Below are 25,793 nucleotides of genomic sequence, written 5' to 3' on the forward strand. Positions count from 1 at the left end.
CACTAATATAATTAACCTTATTTAGACATCTTAGACTAAGAGCATAAACTCAGACTCTAGAACCATCTAGCCTGAATTAAATCCCAACTCTGCTGTGGACCTCAGAAGAGTTATTATTAACCTCTCTAGGCTTTGTTTTTCTCATCTATAAAATGAGAATAATCATAAAATTTCCTCACTGAGAGGATTAAATGGGTTAAAATATTATAAGACCTTAGGAACAGTACCTGAAACATGGTAGGCACCATGCAAATATTTGCTATTACTAATATGTTTTCTGCTTGAATCTAGTCATCGAGAATTGGATTAATTATAACCCTTAGTTCATAGCACATAGTCATTAATGGTTCATCCATAAACTTTTAAAATTTCTCATTACCAAGAACATAACACATAGCACTCCAAGAGATAGGACATTACCAACAATTTACATCTACCTAAGTGCCCCTTTTCTATACTCTCCATTGCCTACCCCGACAGATGTCCTGCAGCTAGTCGTTAGGGAACCCTGCCTCTTGTTTAAAAAAAGAACTGTAAAGAATAAAAGAGTTAATGTGTGTACACGTGTGTATACACACCTGTACATACTTACAAGTATTTTGAGGGTTTTTTGGTGGAACCGGGGATTGAACTTAGACCCTTGTGCTTGCCAGGCAAGTGCTTATTCTACTGAGCCATCTCCCCGGCCCCACTTATAGGTCTTAAAAGTATGTTCTTTCAGTTTTGCTTGCATTTGACTTTAAACAAACATATTTCAACATGCTATAGATGCTCTGAGGCTTATGTTTTTTCATTTATGAGGTCACTATACTTTTATTTTATACCTACCTATAGTCTATTTCCATTGCTATAAAATATTTCATAATATTGAATATACCACCATGTATATAGCCATTCTAAACTTGATGGGCACATAGATGAATTCCAGTATTTATGCTTTCATAATCAGTGATACTGTGAAGATTCTTATTCCTATCTCCTGAAGCATAGCTGAAAAAAGGTTTTTGGGGATGGGCTGGAGTGATAGAAAGTGGTGGATACCTAGGAGTAGAATCATTGGGTTAAAGCATTTATTGAATGTCATGTCATGTCATGTTATTTATTTATTTATTTATTTATTTATTTATTCATTTATAGTACTGGGGATTTAATCCAGGGCCTTAGCATGAGTTACAACCCCACACCATTTTTATTTTTTATTTTGAGACAGGATCTCACTAAGTTGCCTCTACTGGGTTTGAACATGTGATCCTCCTGCGTCAGTCTCCCAGAGTCCTGAGGTTAGAGGTGGGTGCCACTATGCTCAACTGTTAAATTATTTTGGAAAGTGATGTTTAGCAGTCATCTCACCAACCATATATGAGATCCTATCGATCCATGTCATTGCCATTTCTTAGCTTTTTTTAAAAAACAAAAACAATGGTTACCAGTGGTTTCAGTTTTGATTCCCTGATTACTAGTAAAATTGCTTATCTTTTTACTTTTTACACACCTATAAACATTTCCTTGTCTATGAAATATTTGTATCTTTGGCTCCTTTACTGCATTGTACATGTATAGGGTTTTTGTATAATCTTGCTTCTGATCTTTTGTAGAACATATGTGTGGCAGATACCACCATTTGTGGCTTATTAATTTATGCTGATATTTAATAAGTTTGTAATTTAAATAGTTGATCTTACCAACATTTTATTTTCTTTAAATACTTTATTTATGTATTTATTTGGTATAGGGTCTTGCTACACAGCTCAGACTTGCAGTAATCCTCCTGTCTCAGCCTTCCCAGTGCTGGGATTACAGCTGTGCGACACCATGCCTGGTTTCGGTGACCAGCACGGCAGCATGGTATGTGGTACTGGGGATCGAACCTGAGTCCTTGTGTTTGTCAGGCAGGTGCTTAGACCACTGAGCTATCTCCTCAGCCTTATCAACATTTTATAATCAGTGCTTTTATATATCTTGTTTTTGTTTTATGAGACAGTCTTATTACGTAGTCCAGGCTAGTCTTGAATTCATTATGTAGCCCAGGCTGGACTTGAACTTGCAGTGATCCTCCTACCTTTTTTATGTCTAGGTGTCCCCCAAATCCTCATGCAGTCCCTGGGGCAGACTTCTAGAGGTTGTGATTAATTAATGGCGCAATGCTGGGATTGCGGGTGTGCCCACCCTGGGGCAGATAGCCTGGATGTAGACTAAGAACGGGTCAGGGCTCGCTCTCTGCCTCTGCCACAGCTGCTCCCTTGTTGCTCTTGCAGTTTTTGGATCCCATTAACTGTTGCCCTCTGCCACTCTGCCTTGGAGCCAGCTGATTATGGACTGAAAACTCCACTAACTGAACTACATAAACCTTTCCTTCTTTAATTCTAGATGTTGGGTATTTTACGAGAAAAAACTAACTGAGACATACCTCAACTCTGGCCTTCTGGAAGAACAAGCATGTGCTGCTACAACTAGCTTAGTACTTGTATTTCTTAAAAATCTTCATCACAGGGCCGGGGAGATGGCTCAGTGGAATAAGCGCTTCCCTGGCAAGCGCAAGGGCCTGAGTTCAAGCCCTGGTTCTGCCAAAAAACAAAACAAAACAAAACAAAAAATCTTCATCACTCCATTCATGTCTCCAGTATTTGCCCATGTTAAAGTTTCATTCTTTCTTATAGATTTTATAATTGCTTCATCACACCATATAAGTAGGTATCTTTCATTGGGGTTTCATTAAATCTAATAATTAATTTTGAAAAAAGTGGATTTTTTGATTAAGTTTTTCAGTGAATGGGGATAATTTTTCATTTTTCTTGCAACCAAATGTTTATTGTATATACTTATACATGTTTTTTTGTTATGGTTGGTTAATGTTGTTAATGATGGTGGTATTTCTTTAAAGTTATGCTATTTGTTGCTAATGATTTGAAATGTGGCCTTTTGTTAGCATTTCCAATTATTTAAATTTATAGATCTGGTTTTTTTTTTTTTTTTTTTTTTTTATACTGAGAATTGAACCTAGGGCTTCACAATGAACTACATCCTAGCCTTTTTATATTTTTTCAAACAAGATCTTGCTAAATTGCTAAACTGCTGGCCAGACTTTTCTCCAACTTAGGCCCTTCCTGTTGAAGCCTCTCCTGTAGCAGGGATTCCACCAGCATGCCAAGCCCCTAAGTTTTCTTTTCTTTTTTTTTTTTTTTTTTAGAACCAGGGATTGAACTCAGGACCTTGAGCTTGCCAGGGAAGCACTTGTTCTACTGAGCCATCTCTCTGGCCCTCTAAGTTTTCTATATGTGCAAACATATAGCCTATGAATAAATAATAAAAATATTTCTGGACTGGCTTGAGATAGTTCAGCAGACTAAGCACCTGCCTAGGCAAGCACAGGGACCGGGGTTCATATCCCTGGTAACACATGCTGTGCCCACCCAGCACACTGAGCCAGAGACCGAGAACAGGTGTGGTGGCGCACGCCTGTAACCCCAGAGCTGGGGAGGCTGAGAACAGGAGGATCATTACAAGTCTGAGATGCATAGTGAGACCCTGTACTAAATACTTAAAAAAAGAGAAAGATTATTTCTTCCTTTTAGTCCTCACTGTTTGATTTTCTGGTCTTCCTGTGCTAACCAGAATCTCTGTTACTATGTTAAGTAGAGTGACAGTGAGCACTCCTATATTTTTACTCATTCTAGAGAGGATGTTGCTAATGTTTTCCACACAGGATAATGTTTATTCCATTTTGTTTTCGTTATCCTTACATTTAAGGAAATTCACTTTGTTCATGCTATGCTAGAAAGGTCTTTTCTTTTTCAAAATAAGGTTTCTCTATGTCTCCCGGCTGGTCTCATACTCATGGATTTAAGTGATCCTGCTGCTTCAGCCTCCCTTGTAGCAGGAACAACTGGGAAGTTTTTATTTTATTTTATTTTATTTTTGCAGAACCAGGGATTGAACTCAGGCCCTTGTGCTTGCCAGGGAAGCGCTTATTCCACTGAGCCATCTCCCCAGCCCTAGTTTTTAATCATAAATAGATATTTTGAATTTCTTTCTAAGTAAAGGAGTAATAGCAAAAATAAATCCAGTCTTTCTTGAGGACACACACTGTGCCTGGCACTCTGCTGAAGTTCTCCCACATTAACTAACATCCTCCTCACAACCATCTCAGGAGACCGGCAGATTTCTAATCCTCTCTCTTGTTTTCCATAGAAAGAAGCTGAGGCTTAGAGCTCCAATATATTTTACAAATATTTAAGAAGAATCATGTATATCCTGGGGCTTTCTCCCCTCTGTACGAAGCATTTGTCCTCATTCTTACGTACTGTGGGTGACAGTATCCATTCTTTCCTTCTTTGTTGTGAACAGGACCCCCAAGCAGAATTTTTCTCAGCCTCCCACAAGCTGTGGACAGCATAGAAGAGGTGAAGTGGCATAACTCTTCACTGTAGTCCACTCTTTCTTCTAGACCAAAGTGTACTTTTCTTTTTCTTTTATCCGTTCTTTTGGTTGACCCAAGTTTGCTCTGCAAAGCTAGTTTTTCCTTTTCTCCCTCACCCCTCACTTTTCAAATGAACTTTTGGCACCATTTTTGGCTTGTCTCATCCAATTCTTTTTTTCTTTTCTTTTCTTTTCTTTTTAATTAATACAAGGGATCGAACTCAGGACCTTGCATTTGCCAGGTAGGCGCTTATGCCGCTGAGCTACATTCCAGGCCCTCATCCAGTTCTTTATGGCAAAAAGGACCCCAAATATGTTTAATTGGCAAGGCATTTTTTGTTTCTTTTCTTTTCCTTTGTTTCTTTTTGTTTTTTGTTGTTGTTTGTCTCTTTTTGAGACAGGGTCTCATTGTGTAATTCAGGCTGGCTTTGAACTCACTTTGTAGCCCAGGCTGGCCTCAAACTTGAAGCAGTCTTCCCGTCTCAGCCTCCCGAGAGCTGGGATTACAGGCATGTGCTACTGTGCCTGGCTGGCAAGCCATTTCAAAAGGAGCTACCCATAACATTCCTGCTTCGCATTTCAAATTTCACTGACCTGTAAAAGCTGTGGTTCTAAATTTTCAAAATATGAGTATGTCTGTCACCAACTGTGGGATTACGAGTGTGTGTCACCACATCTGGCTTTTTGACTCTAATCAACAACCCATTCTCCTTGACATTCTCTCTTTGTTTCTGTGATCTATACTTTCAATTTAATTTAATTTCAGCCAGTATTTACTGGTCATCTGTGATGTGCCAGACACTGGGCTATCATCATTTGTTTATTAACTCATTTGTCAACATTAGTCGAGTGCTTACTGGGTCTTGGGCATGGTGCCAATTACTGAGAAACAAAAATGAATAAGCTGTAGTCCCTGACCTGGGAAGCTGCAGAGCCTAGTGAAGGAGATGGCTAACCAAATTATGGCAAGATAAGGTGATGAAAGAGGTGGAACTCAGGCCTTGTGGCCCCAAAGAAAGAAGCAGTCACTGTCACCAGCCAATGTGGGTCCTTGTTTTAGTAAAACTGAAAATTAAAGCTAAAGTAACTACAAATTTGTAAGCAAAAGCTTTAGTTGAAAAGTAACATGGGGGAAGGACGCCAGCTCGGATAGTGGCTGGAGGGCCACACTACTGGAAAAGACCAGACTGGTCATGGATAGAAACAACCAGCTCTCTGGGTCCTGGGACAGGTCAGGTGATTGTTATCTCAGTCCTGGTTTTGCAACAATGGAGGAATCCTATGACTTGGGGGCAGTTCCATTCCCATGAGATGATTGTTTTTGTGGCGGCTTTAGTCAGGTAGAGATCTGCTTCAGGAGTCCCAGGTGACTACCAGGTTGGGACAATAGCTGACTTTTTGGAGTCATTATAGGGGGAAGGGCCTGGGACTGGTCCTTGTAAAAACTGGTAATCAGATGGACCTGTGAATCTTAAAAATTACTCTTATCTTGGTGGCTTTCATCTTCAAAGGGGATACGATAGGCTAGGTAAACTTAGGGCTAATACTCCGTGTTCTGCCAGCTTTTAGGTAGACGCTCCCTAAATGATAAACGTTCCTGTATGCAGAGGTGAGAAGAATTTGGCCCAGAGTTTTATAAAATGAAGGTCAAGCTTTTTTCTGCTTTTAGTATTGTCTTTTCTCATTGTTCAGATGAAACATGCAACACCCAAAATTAAAGGAAGAAAGGTTTACCTAGGTCACAGCTTGTAGAGGTTTCAGTCCATAGTCTGCTGGCTCCAAGGCAGAGGGGCATCACAGAAGAGAAAGAGTCCACAGCAAGCAGGCAGTAGGTTGGGGGCTCATTGCCCTCTTTCTGTCCCTTTTATTTTGCGCAGGCCACCTCCCCTCAGGCAGGTGTAACACACACACCCTTAATCCTAGCCAGAACTATATGGTGCTCCAGTCAGTGGACTGATTTAGAAATCACACCTCTTTGATCCCAACACCACACAAGCTAGATCCAGTCACCTCTGGAAAGCGCCCCCTATGACCGCATGAGGCCTTGGAGACACCTGGGCACAAGCCATGACAGTTATTTGTGGACATTCATGGGTCTGAGTGAAGAGCCATGGATTTTAGCAAAAAAAAGTTACTGATTGTCTCACAACAAAACACGTCATGATTTTAGTGAATAACGGATTAAAGGCCCAGGAGTTTGTCCTTTGTCCCTATAATGGTCTCTATGTCATCAGTTTTCTACAAGGAATGGTATACATTGCAAAGCACAGTACCTGGTACATGCTAAATCTTCAATAAATATTTATCAAAGAAACAAAAAGCTTTCCAAACAGGGAGAATAGCACAAATTGGAACTTCATGGAGACCTTGCTGCTTAAAGTAGTGTGACTGAGCACAGGAGGGCAGAATTTTAGTCTTTGTGAGCATCGAAGAGGGTAGTGATGTTTATCTCCTTTTGTTACTATTTAACTTAAAATTTTATGTTCATGCATATTTAAAACCACATTATATAAAATATTTATAGATCTAATTTTATGCATTAATGTTATCAAGAAGGCAAATAAAATTATTTCCATAATACAGATCATAGACAATAAAGCTCAAACTAGGGCAGCTGGTAGATAAAGAGACGCTACAGAAGTTCTGCGATGAAGCCATTGCCCTCTTGAGAGTGGTGGTGAAATTTTTGTGTTTAATAGAAGCGTTGTGAAGGAATGGATCCTGTAGGTCAGGCTTTGGCAGTCAGCATCAGAATCAGAGTCACACTCACCTGGGGATCTTGTTTCAAAAAGCAAGTTTCTGGGTTCATTCTACATTAGCCTTCTCCAGAGAAAAATACCAATATGTTACATATATATGTATGTGATTCACCATGCAGGTTATACTGTTATGCTCTCATGGAAGCTGTGAGGTCCCAAGACCTGTAGTAGGGGCCAGGGAGATAGCTCAGTAGAATATGCACTTGCCTGGCAAGTGCAAGGGCCTGAGTTCAATCCCCAGTTCCGCCAAAGAAAGAAAAGAAAAGAAAAGAAAGAAGGGAAGGGAAGGGAAGAGAAAAGAGGAGAGAGGAGAGAAGAGAGAAAAAGAAAGAACCAACCAAAACCTATAGTCTACAAGCCTGAGACCCAGGAAAGTTAGTGTTAGTTCCACTCTGAAAACTGGCAGGCTTATGACCCAGGAAGCACTGGCATTTTAGTTTGAGTCTTAAAGTAGGAAAAGCACTGTTTTCAGTGCAAGCAGGTAGGTAAGAGAATTTCCCTTTTACTCAACTTTTTTGTTTTGCTTGGGTCTTTAATTGATTAGATAGGGCCGCCCACTTTGGGGAGCATAATCTGCTGTACTCAATCTATAGATTCAAATATTACTGTCATCCAGAAATACCCTCATGTACCTGTCAGCCCCCATACTGGGGACTGAGCCCACAACCTTCACACTGTGAGATAGGGTCCTGAAAAGATGCCCAGGCTGAGCCCTAACTTGCTAGTTCTTCTGCTTCAGCCTCCCTGGGTGCTGGGATAACAGGTTCCCTCTCTGTTCCCAGTGCAGAATAATGTTCCACCAAATGTCTGGGCATTATGTGACTTAGTCAAATTGACATAAAATTAATCAGCACATAGTATATGTGGCACTTGGAGCTAAGGAAAGTTTTCAAGAAAAGAGTCATTTGATCATATTAGCTGAGAACCACTTAAGAGCAAATTCTGGGGCTAGGGGTTAGGAATGTAATTCAGTGGTGGAGCACCCACCTTGCACGCATGAAGGACTGGTTTGGATACCCAGCAACAAACCAAACCAAATAAGGAATGGTCCCTGGAGGCTAAGTGGTAGGTAGATAGAAGATGGTGATAGGGTAGGGCAAAGGTGGAGGAGAAAAGGGCAGAAGAGAACAAAACTGAAGGATGGAGGTTATGGTACAGTAGTTTCAAAGGGCTCTGCAGATAGTTCACACTTGAATTCCCTGTGCTCTTGTGCTCAGGTGTTGGCCAAGGCTGCTGGGGATGTAGCTCAGTGACACAGTGTTAGTCCAGCATGCTCAAGTATTACAGTTTGTGTCTAGATGTCTCCCCAAAGCCTCATGCAGTCATCAGGGCGGGGGCTTCTAGACTTGTGATTAATTCATGTTCCACTGTGGGATCGTAGGTGTGAGTTCTTCACCTGCCCTGGGGCAGATAGCCTGTGCCTGCTGCTGCTCCCTTTTTTTTTTTTTCCAGAACTAGGGATTGAACTCAGGCCCTTGCACTTGCCAGGCAAGTGCTTATTCTACTGAGCTATCTCCCCGGCTGCTCCTCCCTTTTTGCTCTTTGTTTTGCTGTTTTCCACTGTCATGAACTGCTGCCCTCTGTCATGGGCCACTCTTCCTTGGAGCCAACTAAATATAGACTGAAACCTCCACAAACTGTGAGCTAAATAAACCTTTTCTTTTTTTTTTATTTTTAGTTTTTTGGGTTTTTTTTTGTGGAACTGGGGATTGAACTCAGACCCTTGTGCTTGCCAGGGAAGCACTTATTCTACTGAGCCGTCTCCCTGGCCCCAAACCTTTTCTTCCTTAATTTGGGGTGTCAGGTATTTTGTCCCAGTGATGAGAGAAAAGTAACAGAGATGCCAATGTCCTGAATTTGACCTCTAGCATTACACAAAGGCAAATGAACAACAAAATGAGAGCTGAACTGAAGCTGTAGCCATCTTGTCTGGCCCGAATGTCCAAGGTATCCACTCACAAAGTTGTCAACTAATTTTGGCTGTCACCTCCTACAAGTGGCCTCTCCAGGAGCTATTCCCTGGGTAGTGCAATTTCTCACACAGCTCATAGCTTCACTCCAAAAGAACCAGGTTGAGGGGCTGGGGAGATGGCTCAGTGGAATAAGCACTTCACTGGCAAGCGCAAGGGCCTGAGTTCAGTCCCCGGTTCCGCCAAAAAAACCCAAAAGAGCCAGGTTGAAGTTGCGTAGTCTCCTGTGAATTGGTCTCTGAAGTCACACATCTTCTCTACTGCACTTTTTGGGGGAGGAAGTCACAGGCCTGTCTAAATCCAAGCAGATCCCACAGCTTGATGACAGCACAGCCATTTCATGATATAGAAGAGCATGTGAGATGGGAGATGTTGTTGGGCCATCTTTAGAAAATATGTGACACAGATCCCAAAACAACCTTTAGCATCTTGACACAACTGCCTGCAGGACAGTTGGCCTGCTTGGACATCTTTTTGCCAGCTTTCAAATTTAAATAGAATTTATCACAATTCTCCATCCGAGGAATCTTACTATTTTGGTAAAGTAGTAACTTGAAGAGAATGGACAAAGCCTTATCTTTAAGTTTTCTCTTTCTAAAAAGAACATGCTGTCAATCTCTGCCCTTTGCTCTTTCATTTTGGCTTGTGGATTCTCTTCATCTGCCGCCCTGACCTTGGTCTTCCTCCTCCTCGCTTCCTCACCGCCTAGCTAATCTTACCTCCCCCTCATCCTTGCTTTTCCCATTTTATTTATCCCAATCAGAATGTCTTTCCTACTTCTGAGTAATAGTCATTTTTTTATGTGGCTGGCTCCACCCTAGGGGTGGGGCTGGCACTGCATGTGGTGCTGGGGATTGAACCAGGGTTCCTGAATTTGCCTAAGCTTGCCTACACAGGCACTTTAGACAGCTGAGCTATCTTGCAGGGCCCCAATGTCTTAGTCACTTTTTGATTCACAATACCTGACACCTGAAACTTAAGGGAAGAGAGGGGTTTTTGTTTTGTTCTGTTTAGATAGGGTCTTGCTATGGAGTTCGGGTTAGCTTTGTATTCAGTTTTGTAGCCCCCAGGCTGGCTAGAATTCTCAGGGATCCTCCTGACTCAACCTCCCCAGTGCTGGGATTACAGGCATGTGCCACCATGCCCAGTTCTGGGGCCAGCAAGGCATTTGGGAGCCAGGGATTGAACTCGGGACTTCGTGCTTGCCAAATAGGTTCTTGTGCCTCTGACCTATCTCACCAGACCTGAGAGATTTATTTTGGCTGGCCTGTCATAGTTGGCTGGCTCTAAGGCAGGTTGCACAGCAGAGGGATATGTCAAAGAGCTGCTACTGCATGGTAGACCAGAAGCAAAGAGTGAAGGAAGGAAGCAAGGAGAGATGACACCCCATGTGACATCCCCAGTGACCCTCTTCTGACCAGACCCCACCTCCTAACAGCAAGGCAGCTATCAACCCCCCTCATCCAGTCACCTTTCAGTCATCCTACCCATGATTCTGTGAGGCTTTCTAGGGGCCAACTAGATAGAAACCATAATACTATGGAGTGGGCCCCTAATGGAGGTCTGTTTCTCTAGCTTTCTAGTATCAGGTTCCAGGGAAGGTGCACTCTAAGACAGTTTTTAGCACGTTGGGTGTTTCTTAAGGAGTGACTCTGAGGTAGATAACTGTGGAAAGGAAGAGAAGGAACTAGAATTGAGAACAGGAAGTAGAGGGTTGCCTCAACTGACACCAGGGGAGCTCTGGAGTGAGAACGTCTCTTTGAGTTGTCCCAGGATGAGCTGACAGCTGTGCGTTTGTGTTTCTGTGTTGATCAGCCCTGAGCTGGGCCTCTGTGAGAGCAGGGACTCATAGCAGCAGCTCTGCAGCTGAGGAAGTTCCTGAGCAGCTGACAGCTGGCACCCTGACCACTTGGCACTCCTGGGGGCTGGGGCCACAAGTCCTCACCTCCCTCTGCTCCCTTAAAGGACACCGTGTTGCCCCCTGCCTGCCACCTAGGGAAGGAGAGAATATAGCTGTTCTCCCTCATGGTCAGCATAGGGAGACACACATACATACACAGTATAGAGATTGATGTTTATTTCCGTTAGCATAGCAGAAAGCTCTACCTCATTTTCTTTCTTTATTCTTTTTTTTTTTTTTTGAGACAAGTACTTGCTATGCAGTTCAGACTGGCCTTGAGCTCACTTTTTACTCCAGACTGGTCTCGAACTTGCGGTAGTCCTCCTGCCTCAGCTTTGGCTGCCCAGGACGTACTGCACCAGGTCAGGTCTGGAGCCCCCTCTGGAAGCTGAGCCTGCTTGCTGGAGCTGCAGCTGAGGTTCTCACCCTCTTCTCCCTCACAAAGCCTAGCCAGCGTGCCGCGTGCGTCTCACAGATCATTGGGTATAGAGCATTGCCCCAACATCAAGTGGATTACAGTGAACATTACTTTCGCCTACAGAGGCAGGCTGCCAGCCTCTTGGGGCTGGGGGTGGGGATGAATGGAAGTGTGTTCTTTTGCACCCATGGGGCAGGCAATCTTCTCCTGCCCTCTGAGGGTCAGGACCTGGATACATTTCTCATACACAGGGTGCCCCTAGGCAAGACCCCCCACAGGCACCTTTGTCTTTATAGATGCATCCCTGTTTAGGGGAGAGAAAAAGGCCCCCAAAGTGTACTGCCACAAGCTACCACATAGGCAGCTTTGGTGGGTGGGTTGGACTCTGAAGGCCACTTATGCGTACCCCCCTTCCCCTAAGTCTCAGGGAGTTCACTTTTTAAACTCACTTGTATTACTGTGACCCTGTAGTGTCTGAAATTTAACAATATATTAGAAGTAAAGCACTTTGAGGCTCTCTAAATGGAAAATTTTACGTGGTTTTTATATTTAGAGTTCTGTTTGTCCCTCTGGGCAAATTTTATAAATAACAATTGGAAATGTTGAACGGAATTCAATTTTCATATTGATTCTGTTTCCCTTTTCATGTAAAAAACACCAAGAAATTTTATGTTGTGTGACCTTCCTCTCTGAAGGTTTATAGAATTAGCTAATGTAAATAGTATATAGGAAAGGAAGGAAAGAAAGATGTAGAAGAAACTGAGATAACATAAGCAGTGGTTTATAGAGAGAAATGAAAGTCCATGACACATAGGAAGTCACACACACAGTGGAGCTGGGGACTGGGCCCGGGACCTCTCAAGTGCTAAGCAAATGCTCTACCGCTGAGTCACAAGCCTAGCCCTCTACATTGAATCCTGAGATAAACACATTCACCTCGGATCCTAACCTCTTGCTGGTAACCTCCTGTAGTTAACACCAGTTGAACATTTGCTCTGTGTTCAGAATGGTTCTGAGGCAAACGCTTCCTAAGCATTCGCTTTAACCCTGGGAATAGGTGCTATTATTGGTCCCTCCTATGGGCTAGAAATGGAGGCTTCTGGGAGTTAAGTAACTTATTCCAAGCGTCAGACTAATTTCAGAGCCAGGGCTCCCAACAACATCCCTGTAAAGCCTTGAGCGTGCTGTAATATGTGGTGACTGCTATTTCCATAAAGAAGAGCTGGGCACTGTCAGGTCCTGGGACCAATGAGGACACCCCCATTTAGTTCACTGCGGATGCTGGAGGAGCATTGTTCACTCCCTGGACCCAGGGAGTGAAGCTTCTTGGTGACGCTTTCCTGTGTTTAAACCTCTGTGCTTCTTCCAGAAAGTAAAAAGTCAGTATTGAACCTCAGTGAAATTTGAGATCATGTCCATTATTTACACTTACTTAGAAGTAACCTTAGAGAAAGATGTTCTTTCATGGGAAAAAAATTTCATTTACAAACTTAGGAGAAAAACTGTCCCTGGCACACACCCCGCCTCTCCTCTGCCCCAATCTATCACATACCCAGTGGGCATTCTGGACTTTTCCCTCCTGGTACTAACTGCATTGTGGGTTTGTGTGTCTGTGTTACTATTTGCCCAGTGTTTCTCTGCCTCCTCAGGTTATGAAACTCCACGAAGGTAGCGAGTGAGTCTCTGTCACTTGTGTGGCATCTAGGGCCCCCACACATTGCCTGGCATGGAACAAGCATCAGATACCTGCTGGAGTAGTGAACGATGATATAGACAGTGCCATGGCTGTGGGGAGAATGCTGCCACATGGTGTGAGAGAAATTTACTTTTTAAAGTTCTACTTAAATTTGTAGGGCTGGGGAGATGGTTCAGTGGAATAAACACTTCCCTGGCAAGCACAAGGGCTAGAGTTCAATCCCTGGTTCCTCAAAAAAAAAAAGAAAGAAAGAAAAGAAAAAGAAAGTAAAGTTCTACTTAAATTTACAAACAAAATAAATATTTTTATTTATTTATTTATTTATTTATTTATTTATTTATTTATGTTATTTATTTTTGGCAGAACCAGGGATTGAACTCAGACTCTTGCGCTTACCAGGCAAGCGCTTATTCTACTGAGCCATCTCCCTGACCCCAAATGGCAGAAGGATTTTTTTATTTTTTTATTTTTTATTTTTTGTAGGCAGCTCAGAATGCCTTCAGGGCAGGTCTGGTTTGGCCTGAAGATGAGGGGATCAAACCAAAGCATCCTGAGCCTGACTGCTTTGTTTCAGCAGGCACTTAAGCACCCGTGCTCATGGGCAGGCCCCCAAAATAAATATTTTTAATGTCTTTTATTTATTTGTTAAAGGGTCTCACTGCGCAGCTTGGACTCAGACTTATAGTCTCAGCCTTCCCAGCATGGGGTTAAAGGCATGTCCCCCCACACCTGGTTTCAGCGACAGACACAGCACACCCAGCGTTCTGGGACCAGCACAGCATGTGGTATCAGGGATTGAACCTGGGTCCTTGCACTTCCCAGGCAGGCGCTTAGGCCGCTGAGCTATCTCCCCAGCCCCAAAATACTTTCAGACTATGATTTTCATCATTTTTGAAATAAGGGTGAGGACCGGCTTTCCACTGTTGTTAGGAATGCTGATCTTGGAGTTAGGCAGGCTGGTTCTTGTCCTCTGGCTTGATCATTCACTGTGTGGTGGTGGAAGTGTTTTCATCCATCTCCTCCTGGCTAAGGGCAGACTAACACTGATGTGAAAGCAGTGATGAAAACTGAAAAGCTATCATGAGTGCTCCGAACTGGGTCTGCAGTGTGGGGTTCCCTCATCCGGTTGGCCATGCCTGTCAGTGTGCTATCTGCAAGGACTCAGACAGTCCTGCAGATTGTCTTGTTCCAGAGAACAGAATATTAAGCCAAGTGGGGGTCAGGGGAAAAGGTTTGGGCCCCTATATTCCTGCTGTCGAGTTTGCTCAAGAGAACAAAGAAGGGCCAGCCAGATAGCTCAGCGGACTAAAGTGCCTACTTAGGCAGACGCAGGGACCGGGGTTCAATCCCTGGCCTGCTATGCCGGCCCTGTCCCCAGGATGCACTGAGATGTGACAGACTGGGCATGGTGGTGTGCACCTGTAATCCCAGTGCTTGGGAAGCGGAAAACAGGAGGATCACTACAAGTCCAATCTGTATAGTGAGATCCTGTACTAAATACATTAAAAAAAAAAAAAAAGAGGACAAAGAGAACCTCTCTCACCCTATCTTGAGTGTCATTCATTTTTATGTAGTGTATGTGACCCTGGTCTTAGAAAGCAGGGTCTTCTGAAGCCTCTGTGGTAGGAACTTCTGCTTGCATTGAAGGTCTCAGAAAGATCCTTCTGATTCAGACAAATTGTGACTCCACGAAAAGCTCAGGTCCCACAGATAATCATTCAGGTGCGCCCTCAGCTTCCCTCCACACCACTCCATCCCCTTCTCCATCTGGACGTCCACCAGGACTGTTTCCTGACATGCCCCACGGCTGCCCTCCACCTTAACCTACCCTCTGGAGTTCCCCTGGTTCACCTCAGACAACCAGGGGTCTAGATTTAGCAACAAACATTCACTTCTCTTAAGTTTACAAAAGCGTCAGCTCATAACTTGTGGAAATCCAGGGAGCTAGATGCAAGTGGCACTTCCATCTTATGGATGATGAAGCTGAGGGGGAAGAGATGATCAATTATTGGTCTGTGTTCACTCTGCTGCGAAGTGGCAGCACTGGGCCAGTGAGACAGCTCAGCAGACTAACACGCCTGCTTAGGCATGGGCAGGGACCATGATGTGATCCCCAGCAGCATGTGCCACGCCAGCACCCCCAGGGCAGGCCGAGCTGGGCAGAGTCTGGCGTGGTGGCGCACGCCTGTGATCCCAGAGCTGTGGAGACTGAAATCAGGAGGATCACGGCAAGTCGAAGCTTCATAGTCAGACCCCATAACAACCAAATACATTTTTTTAAAAAAAGGATTCATGTCAGCCTTGGGTCCCTTGTCACATCAGGCTGCCTTTGAGGGAAGATTATTCACTCCCTCCCCACTAGCTTCCCTCACAATATTATTGCTCAGGTAAATGACAGGCAAGCAGAGGGGCCAGCAAGGGTGTGTACCCAGCTCAGGCAGCATGGAGGAGCTGTGGCATGGTGGGTAGCAGTTGGTTCTGCAGCTAGACCACAGCTTCGTGTCCTAGGTAGAGTTTTAATTTAGAAAATGAAATGAAAAGAATAACTCTACTATATACCTTGTCAGGTTGTTTTTTCTTCCTCCTCCTCGTCCTCCCCCCCACCCCCCATGAGACAGGCTCTTGCTATGCAGTTCAGGCTGGCCTTGAGCTCACTTTGTAGCCCAGGCTGGTCTTGAACTCACAATGATCCTCCTGCCTCAGCCTCCGGACGGCTGGGATTGCAGGCATGTGCCACCATGTACAACTCTTTGTCAGGTTGGTTTTGGTTTTTGCTTTGTTTTGGTTTTTTTGGTCAGGTCGTTTTGAACACTAAGAGAAAACAGTCATTCCCCTAGAACAGTTCCTAGCTAATAGAAAGTGCTCAATCCTTTCTATCTGCATTTTTTGTTTTTATTTTTTAAACACACCTGAGGTACAGGGCCTCTGTTTCTTTACAGGAAGAATGGGAGCCTTGGAATCAGAGGATCAGGCTCCGAGCCAATAGCATTTTGCTTTCTGTATAATCACAAATGGAAGTATTTTTCTTTTTGAGGCCTCCTTTTTCGCATCTCTGCAATTATGCTGAAAATAATTTTACTCACCGAGATAATCTCTGTGAAAGGGCTTTGTTAATTTTATATCTAAAACCCAGTAAATACTGATTGAAGAACTGTCCCACTGTTATTCCGGAGTAGGCTCGTGGTGGTCTTCCAAAGGTCTCTGGGCTCACAAACCTACACCCTCTGGAATTCACCACTGGAGATTCATTATCTGCGTCTTCTAGATCTTTTGGTTATGAAGACCTCCCTGTGAGGATAAATCTCTCAGGAAGGAGAGAGTCTGGACTGTTTGGGCGGAGAGAATTCTTGGGGATGTGACTGCCGTGGTCAGGCTTTTTCTGGACTGGAAATTGGATGCAGGGGAGCTGTAACCACTGAGAGACACCTCCAGTCCCTTTAAAAAATGTGATTTTGAGACAAGGTCTCACTAAGTTGCCCCAGAGGAACTCAAACTTGCATCCTCTCGCCTCAGCCTCCCACAGTGGCTGATTGTAGGCATCAGAGAAACAAGAACCAGTTTCCGTCTAGGTGTGTTAGCCAGAATGCGTAATCCCCACACTGAGGGAGGCTAAGGAAGGAGCATCACAAGTTCAAGTCCACCCTGGGTGGACTTGACAAGTTAGTGAGACGCTATCTCAAAATAAAATTTTAAAAAGAGGCAGGGAGTGGGGCTATAACTCAATGGGGAGGCCTTGGGTTCAATGCCTGGTACTAAGGGGAAAGAAAAGCTTTCTGAGCCGAAGCATTGAGCGACAGATTCGGGGTGAAGAAGAAAAGAAGAGCGTGCTTTTGAATAGAGCCCCCAGAAAATGGAAAAGGCTGCTCTGATGCCCAGCGAATACTCTCGCCGAAGGCAGTCAAGCCGACACTCGAGACCCGCCCGTGGGGATGTGCTAGAGGAAACCCAAGGGCCCTCATGGTGCAGCTAGCTGACCCGGAGCCGGAGAGCCGCCTAGGAACACCGGGAGCTGAGGGCGGAGGAAAGGGGAGCTGCAGGAAGGGCTGCAGCGCGGGGACCGGGACGGCCAGGCTCAGCTTCGCTGAACTCACAGTTTCGCTGAGGACAGTCCCTGCGTCTCTGGCCATTTCAGGCCCCAGAGCCTAGATCTGTACACAATTCCTCATGCAGTTACTTCAGCAAACATTTACAGGCCTCAGAGTCAATTCCCCCAGCAGCCCCGCGCGCTCACCCGCCCTGCGAGCCTCGCGCCTGGCCACCGGTAGAGGGCAGGAGAGATACGCAGATGCAAACCCGCGAGCAGCCCGCTCGCCGAGCTCCCCGCGGGGGAAACTGGGTCACTCAGTCCTGCCAAGCGGCAAGCGTTACAAGGGGAGCGGGCACATTGAGCTTCTCCAGCAAGGCTGTGAGGCCCCATATGGCACCTGGCAGGGCTTTCAGAGCCTCAGGCCCCTTGGGTTGGCAGCAGTCACCCCTGCCTGCCGAAAGAAGGATGAGATTGATAATGTGGGATGGCTTGGCGCTGAGGGAAGAGGCTGGAAGGATCTATTTGCTGCAAGAATTCGAAGTGGCTGGGCACCGCTCCTCGCCTGTCCGGCCAGCTTTCAGGGAAGATGGGAGGCCAGGCCTGCCAGGGCAAGGATGGGCAAGGGGGCAGACAGGTACAGAAAGAGCCTGTGACTCACCAGGAAGAGTTGGGGCTCTGTGCAGGCTGGCGGCAACCCCCTCCCCCAGTCTGCCCAGGTGGGGGAAGGTCAAAGTGACTGATGTGAGCCGGTGATTGCTAGATTGATGGTTTAGTGCCCAGGAGCCAGGTCTGGGTCACACTTGCTTTTTATCCTGGTTTTGCCGCCTTTGTGCCATAGGACCTTGGGCCAGTCATTTTCAGACCTTCGTTTTCTTTCTATAAACTGATGAAGCTGTTTTAAAGATAAAACGGAAGAGCAGTCAAGTGTGGCATCGTCGTCCTTTCCCCCATGCCCACCCACCTTCCTGGTCTGGCAGCTGGAGCCATGACACCTGCAGCAGCGTAAGGAGCAGTTCGCAAGGAGGGGAGGACCCTGTGTTCTAGTCTGCGCTGCGTGTGTGCGTTCTGCAAGAACGCTGGCTGGATTGGGTCCCTCCAAAGTCCTTTCTGCCAGATCCTCCAGCAGCCGGCAGCTTCAGAGAGGTGTGGGGCTCCGGCAGAGCCTGTCTCACGAGCCTCAAGTAGTGGCCTCTTGAGGTTTTTCAGTGTGGAGAAGTTAGGGAGGCTGAACAGTCTGGAATGGGAGGGGACCGCGAGACTGAGTGGGGCAAGACCCTGCTGAAGCTCCAACTCTCCTCGGGGACTCTGCGACTGTTAGAAGGGCCACTCCAGCCCGCAGTCAAGGACCAGATCAGAAGGAAGGCGTCTGGAGGACATTGTGTCAAGTGCAGTATCCGGGCACAGAAGGCAGATCCTGTGTTCTCACTCACATGTAGAAGCTGAAAAAGCTGATCTCATGGAAGTGGAGAAGCGACGTTAGCAGGGCCCAAAGGGCGGGGCCGGGGGAGGAGCCTGGGAAGAGCTGGTTGATGGGTGCCAAAATCCTGTTATACAGTGGAAATAAATTCTACTGTTCTGGGGCCAGGCAGATGGTTCAGATGAATAAACACTTGCCCAGTGCGAGGGCCTGAGTTCAATCCCCAGTTCCGCCAAAAAAAATAAATAAATAAAATTATACTGTTCTATTGCACAGCAGGTGACTACAATTTACAGTAATTTATTGTATACTTCAGAATAGCTAGAAAAAGGATTTTAAACACTTGGGGTGAGGGGTAGCCTAATTACCCCAATCGGATCACACATTAAATATATGTATTGCAACATCGTGCTGTGTGCTCCATAAATATGTACAGTCGTTATAAGTTAATTAAAATAAAAATTGTCCCCCAGAGACAGTGTATGCACTCCTCTGACTCTGGGTTTTCTTCCTGAAGACCATGAAGCAGGAACTGCTGCCCCTTCCTCAGCAGCAGGAAGGTAGCAGGCGCTGATGCTTTCTATATAAAGGCATGCATAGCGCTCAGAGCTTGTTGCTTGTTAATGAGGAGGGAAACTTAAGGAACTAATGTGAGTCCCCAGTGTTGCTGATTAAAAACTAAATAAAAGCGAAGCCCAGCACACAGTGGGACCACAGAGAGAAAAGCTTCTAGCCTTTTCCATTACTGCTAGAATCTCTATCTGTGATCATTTGGAGAAAGCAACCGGATCTCTTCAATGAGCTATACAAAGCCAGGCGTCTCCCTGGGGCTCACTCGGTGTTTCTATCCTCTTTGCCAAATTCTGGCCGTGGCTGCAGTGAGGCAGAGCACTACTACATTTAGGCATGAGGCAGCAACAACTGCCTGAGCAGGAGTCCCACCACCACGAGACCTGAGGCAAGATGTGAAGGAGCTCTAAGTCTCAATATCCCTGTGTGTAAAATGGCTACAATAGTGGTATCTACCTGAAAACACTATTCTTTCCAGTTCCGTTTAATCTGAACTTGAAAGCACATATAAACCAAACAGCCTTCTTTTCTTAGGAAAGACAAACAGCAGGTCCTTAAAATGAAGGTTGAAAACTAGTCTTTGGAACTTTCCAGTTGAGGCACTGGGAGTTTTCCAGTGGTAGAAATAAGCCAAGGCTGGGAACAAGTCCATAGCCTGTTAGATCTCCACTCCCAAATTGCCATGTGATTTTATTCTAGTTGTTGAGCCTTCTTGGACCTTAGTGTCCTCCTCTGGACAGTGAAGGGTTCAGCATGCTGAGGTCCCTGCAGCCAGCACCGGCTGGTGTTCTCTGGGCAGAGCTGGGCTTTCACTCTTTGGGACAGAGCCCAAGCCTCACACTGCCACAGGAGCTGAAGAGACAGCACTGTGATGGGCCCTGGCCCACTTCCCAGAGGAGGTCACTTAGCCTGGGGGGAGCCCCTGGGGTGCTGGTTTGGACACTGTAAAAGGCCAGACAAGAGGGACTTGGGCCTTTTGACATCTGGTTCTAGCCAAAACTTTTCAAGGAAAAATGAGGGCACCAATATGAGTGGCAAAAACAGTGAAAAATGGCCCAGAGCTGTTTCCTTTGGCCTTGCTTTGAAATTTGCAACCTCAGCCACCTAGGAAGTACTGGAGGCTTGAAAGGAAACAAGAGTCAGGGCCCAGGGAGATTTCACATGTGAAAGGGCCCAGGTAAAGAATGGCCCCTTGTGTTGGGGGAAGAATTGGTAGAAAGAGGCTCTGTACAGGAAAGCAAGCATGAACTAGAGCGGACACCCACCACGGACTCAGTCAACGAGTGACGAACCTGCACCTGTCCTGTGTGTGGTGCTGGGTAAGCAGGTGTGTGACTGTCCTCAGAGAGCTCCAGCAGAGCTAGCACTGAAGGCTTGATGCTCCGTGAAGATCTGATGTGGTGTGTAGGCTGTAATCACAAGAAGGGCAGCAGGCAAAAGAAAGACCTCAACCCCTGAGAGCTATAAGGGACCCAGGAGGCATTCTGGAGGGGGCTGCTCTCTGCTGCCATCTGGGCAATGGGCTGGTTTTCCCCCAACAACTCTCTAATGTTCTATTGCCGCTGCCCCTGTGAAGCACGCTCCCAGGCATCGACTCACTGAACCTCTGTCTGTGGTCAGGGAGAGCTGGTGTGGATATGGTTGTCTTCAATTAGAAACAGAAAACCGACAGCCACCCAGGGTCAGTCACCCAGGCTCTGAAATTTGAAAACACCTCTAGCTACTTTTTAATCTTGTATTCATTCCAGCAAGATGCCAACTGTTGGTGTCCTCCAATTACTGTGTAGCAAGGAGGGAGCCCTTCCCCCCCACACACACACACACTCCATGTAGAATGGACAGGTTTTTTTTTTTGTTTTGTTTTGTTTTGTTTTTAACAAAAGTGCAAGCATTTTTAGGGAAAATTAGGGTTTCTGGTTGTTTGAGTCCACTGGAAGCAGGAAAACTGATCAGCATTTGCAAGGTCAACAGGTGAACACTCTGTGGTCCTTAGAGCATTCTACAGGTCTCTCTTCCCTAGATACTTTACCTTGGGACCTGGTGTCCTCTGAGTCCCCTGCATCTTGACGCCTCCATTTCCCTTGGTGACTCCACTCCAGGACTTCTAGGTGACTCAGGCAGAGACAAAAACCAGCGGGGCAGAGCCACTGGAATCCTCCTAAAGGCCACTCCTACAATCAGATGACCTTCAGCAAATTTCTAAACCTTGGGGCCTAGGCTCTCTCCTGTTTTTAAAAAGTCACAATCAACCACATCAAGTAAAATGTACAGCTTTGCACTGAGAGTTGAATGAGTTAACACATGTAAAACCACTGAACTGGAAGAAAATACTCAGAAAATGCTGTTTTTTCATAGTATAGAAATGTGGAACTTCTTGGCTAGAAAAAACAATTATGGGAAGGATGATCACTGAACATACAAAATATGCCAGTTTTACTCAGTTCTTTACTCGAGACGTATTATCTCAGTCTTCCTAATGCTCCTGTGGCAGGGAGCACGTAGACACCGATTTGCAAGTAAGGAAAGGCAGGCTCTGAAATGTGGAGCTCCGCTCAAGGTCAAGCTAACAGAGCTCAAGCACTGGCCCTCTGAGATGCTCCTCAATGGGAAATGAGTTCCCGTTTCATTTCTAGATTTTTGTCTAAGTAAGCAACAGCCTCCTGCAGGGAGTTTTGCATCCCTCGTGCTAATGGTTTTTCTCTCTCTCCTAAGCTCTCAGAACACTGTGGCTATGTTTATCACGTATGCTGTCCACGTATTGTACATGTATGTCTTCTATGGTAGGCAGGTGCTTTCTGAGAATATGGATAGAATTTTGTTCTCTTTTTCTTCATTTCTACTCCATATAACTATACCCCCAGGCTCTGCATGCAATTGGCTTCTGACAATCACCCTTGAACTGAGGTGTGTGTCAGGCAGTCAGCAGAGCATAAGAGACTAGGTTGGAGTCCTTGTCCCACCACAGGCTCTGGGACAAGTTGCCCAACCTCTCTGACTTTTTTTTTTTTTTTTTGTACCAGGGATTGAACTCAGGACCCTGCGCTTTCCAGGCAAGCACTTATTCTACTGAGCTATCTCCCCAGGCCCCTTTCTGGCTCTTCAGACGTTTCACTTTATGGTGGGGTGATCGTGTCTACCACCACGGGCTGTTGTAAGGAAATGATACGAGAAAATGCAGAAGCTGCCTGTGCACGGCTCCTGGCACACACTCCGCACTCAGCAGTGGTGTATGTTCTAGCGCACGTAGGTGGACACTGGACAAGGCAGATGGCCATGACAAGGGAAGAAAGAGGTAGCCCTGGGAGACCGGGAGAAACAAGGACACTACTAAGGACCAGACTTCCTTATGTCTTCGGGGATGATGAAGCAAAGATAGATAAAGGCGAAGGGGCTATTTTAAGGAAAGTTTAGTAACATGGAGAAGAGCCAACAAAGCGAGCGTGATGCTGCTGGGACGGGAGGGAAAGGGCTGACTAGAAGTGAGAGAAGCCTGGAGCAGCACACCAGGGACCATGCAGGCTGAAAAAAGGGGCGGAAGGAAAGTCCTGCCCACCTCGAAAAGAGAAAGGCCAGGAATGCGGAGGGGGTGACTGGGAGGATGACATTACACACCGAGGTGGCTGCCGAAGGAGCAGTGTCTGTCTGGATGCGAAAAGAGGATCTGAAAGCCAAAAAGGATGAATAATCCCGGCATCAGGCTCAAGGAGGGAGGCAGCTGTTCATTTATGGCTTCAAGCACTTGACTAAGCCTCTCTAGCTTGGTCCAGAAGCCACTCCAAAGGTTGTGTTTGCACTAACATGTCTTTAGCCAGGGCCTGAAGCTTGCTGGAATGCCCCACCTGGGAGGGACCATGCAGCAGTCGAAGCTGAAGAACCCAGGCCCCTGGACACGTTGTGGGAAGCTGCCACCCCTCACATCCCAGGTGGGCAGAAAGGAGTTGCCAGGCAGCCTAGACAGCACTTCTGTTAATAGTACCCTAGGCCTCTTTGAAAAAAAATCAAGTCTTTTCTGAGCTTCAAGTTTAATTTCTGCAAGCTGAGTGAAAATTTGCTGGTGTGAGTATTTTTACCCGGAAGAGGTGGGAATGAGGTGGGCAAGATTAGTGGCCCTTGTGATAGTTTAGAAACAGGGGTCTGGTCTCATCTGGAGCCCTGGCTCCTCTGACTGTCACTCAGTTCCCTTCACCACAGCAAGAGAGGCAGAGGCTTGTCAAGCAGCAGGATCCAAGTCATTAGGCGGCTGCAGGGGCCAGAGTGGTCTTTCTGGCATGGAATTCAAGTGAGATTGTCCAGAGCAATTTGCAGACTAACTTGAAAGGTGACACAGGCAAGGAAGTAGCTAGAGAAACAATCATTCCTTCACCCCGCTGAGGCTTGAGGCAGACGTGCCCTGCCTAGTAACAAGAAATACTAACTGGAATCCACAGGAGCACCTCCACCAGGTGTGTGTGTGTGTGTGTGTGTGTGTGTGTGTGTGTGTGTGTGTGTGTGAATGCAGCCTCTCTCCTTACCTACTCACCCCAGTGTGGGTGCAGGTTGGTGGGGAAAGACTCTGCCCTCCTCAGTCATTCAAGGACCCGTGGCTTGGCCATCTCCAATCGTGTCACAGGATTTGATACCCAGCTAGTAGGCAAAGAGTATGGAGGCTACTCCTGGAAAGCTTGTCCGGTCAGGCCTAGAAATGATGTGTACCACCTCACAGGACCTTGGCTAGAACTCCTTCCCAAGAACACAGGCTGAGACGTGATCCTAACCATGTGCCTTGGAAGAGATGCAGCACACTTGACGGGCAGTGAGCACTCTGTCATGTGCCTGAAAGCCCACAGGCCATTTGAGGTGGTGGTTGGGAAGAGGAGTGGAAAACTGTCTTAGTTGCTTTTCTTGTTGCTGAAACAGAATACCTGACACCCAACATTAAAGGAGAAAAGGTCTACTTGGCTCATAGTTGGCCGGCTCCGAGGCAAGGTGGCACGGCAGAAGGGCATCACAGAGGAGAAATGGTCCACAGCAAGCAGGCAGGCGAGAAGGCAGCAAGTCCAAGCAATCTCAGCAGCTTCTTTCTGCCCTTTTTATGTTCTGTCTAGACTACCTGGCTTGGGGCAGGTGTGGAACCAATTGGTGGATTGATTTAATAATCACACACTCGTAATCCCAGCATTGCACTCTCTAGATCCAGCCACCTCTGAAAAAGCCCCAAGATTGTATGAGGCTTTGGGGGAACATTTAGACACAAAGCATAACAAGGACTACACAGATTGAAAAACAAGGGCAGCTGAGAACACCGTCCCTGAAGGCGGTAGTCTAGTGGCACCTACTTCCTTGACTCCAAGAGTGCTCTGGAGGCCTAGTGAGTACTCCGCAGAGAGAGTGAAGGCCTGATCACTTAGGAGACTTCAGGGTCAGCTGGGGCAGGCTCAGGGAAACTGAGGCCCAGTCCAGGTCACCACGGTAGTAGAATGGCAGGACCCAGAACATACACTTCCCACTGTAGCTCCCATGCTGGGAACTGGGGTCCATGAGAGAGACGTAACTGAGAGGCCAGCAGGTGAAGAATGTCGCTGCCTGGAAAGGACTGATCCAGTGGTAGAACCCGGAGTCCCACACATCTTAGGAGGAGGAACCTGGAGTGGGGAGGCAGGCTCTAAGGAGAAATGGGAAACAGCTAGGAAATCCCACTCTGCTTATGGTGTAAGAGCAGCGACTTGATCTTAGTGTCGCTCTTTTGGGGTGTCATAGACCTGGCTTCTGGAATACTCTGTGGTGATGCTAATGTTCTCTATTACACTGTCCAATGTGGAAACCACGAGCTACCTGTGGTTTGAGCATTTCATGTGTGGCTACTGTGACCTTAAGAACTGGCTTTTAAGTTATATTATCTTTTAATTAATGAACTGGAATTCACTGTCTGTCACTACTGGCTAACTGTATTGAAGAGCATAGGCACAGCGGCATCCCTGCAGAAGGGGGGTAATGCGCTGTTGGCAATTTGAGCAGAGTCTGCTCCTCCTCTGGCTGATAATGCTCTTGGCCCTCAGCTCCATTCTAGCCTTGTCCTTCAGATAAGCCCTGGTAGATGGAAGTACAGTTCTGCTCTCAAGTTTGGGCAGGCTTCAATCTCTGAGATTCTTTTGTATCTCTGTGAATCTCTGAAACTGACCAGCATGACATGAGGAAGAGAGGTTGGTCCCAGGGCTGAGCAGACAGGAAAGGTTATGGAATCTTCCTGGGCATTGTTCTAGAACACCAAGGGGTCTTGACCCCGAGTTGTCTGAGCTGGGTTCCAAGGCAATATGCTTGGGTCACTGCCTCTGTGTCAGGAGGGTCTGACCCATTGCAGCATTCAGCAGGATGCTCAGAGAAAGTGTCGCAGCCTGAGGACAAACATGTGATTGCTTCCGTTACTCACCTGCTCTCCGCCCAGACTGTCCAGTGCCACCTGTCCGTTCCATAATTGGAGTAAATGGTAAATAGCATGATTCCTGCAATTTCTGTACCCTCTTCCGCAGATTCATTCTGAATCTAGAACATCCTTTACCTAGTTAGATCAGCTGAGTGAGCCCCACTTCAAAGTCTATTGAAGGAGAACATGCTCAGCAGACTGCCCATTCCTATGTCTCTGT

Source organism: Octodon degus, unplaced genomic scaffold (assembly GCF_000260255.1).
Source record: "Octodon degus isolate 3935 unplaced genomic scaffold, OctDeg1.0 scaffold00084, whole genome shotgun sequence".
Classification (NCBI taxonomy): Eukaryota; Metazoa; Chordata; class Mammalia; order Rodentia; family Octodontidae; genus Octodon; species Octodon degus.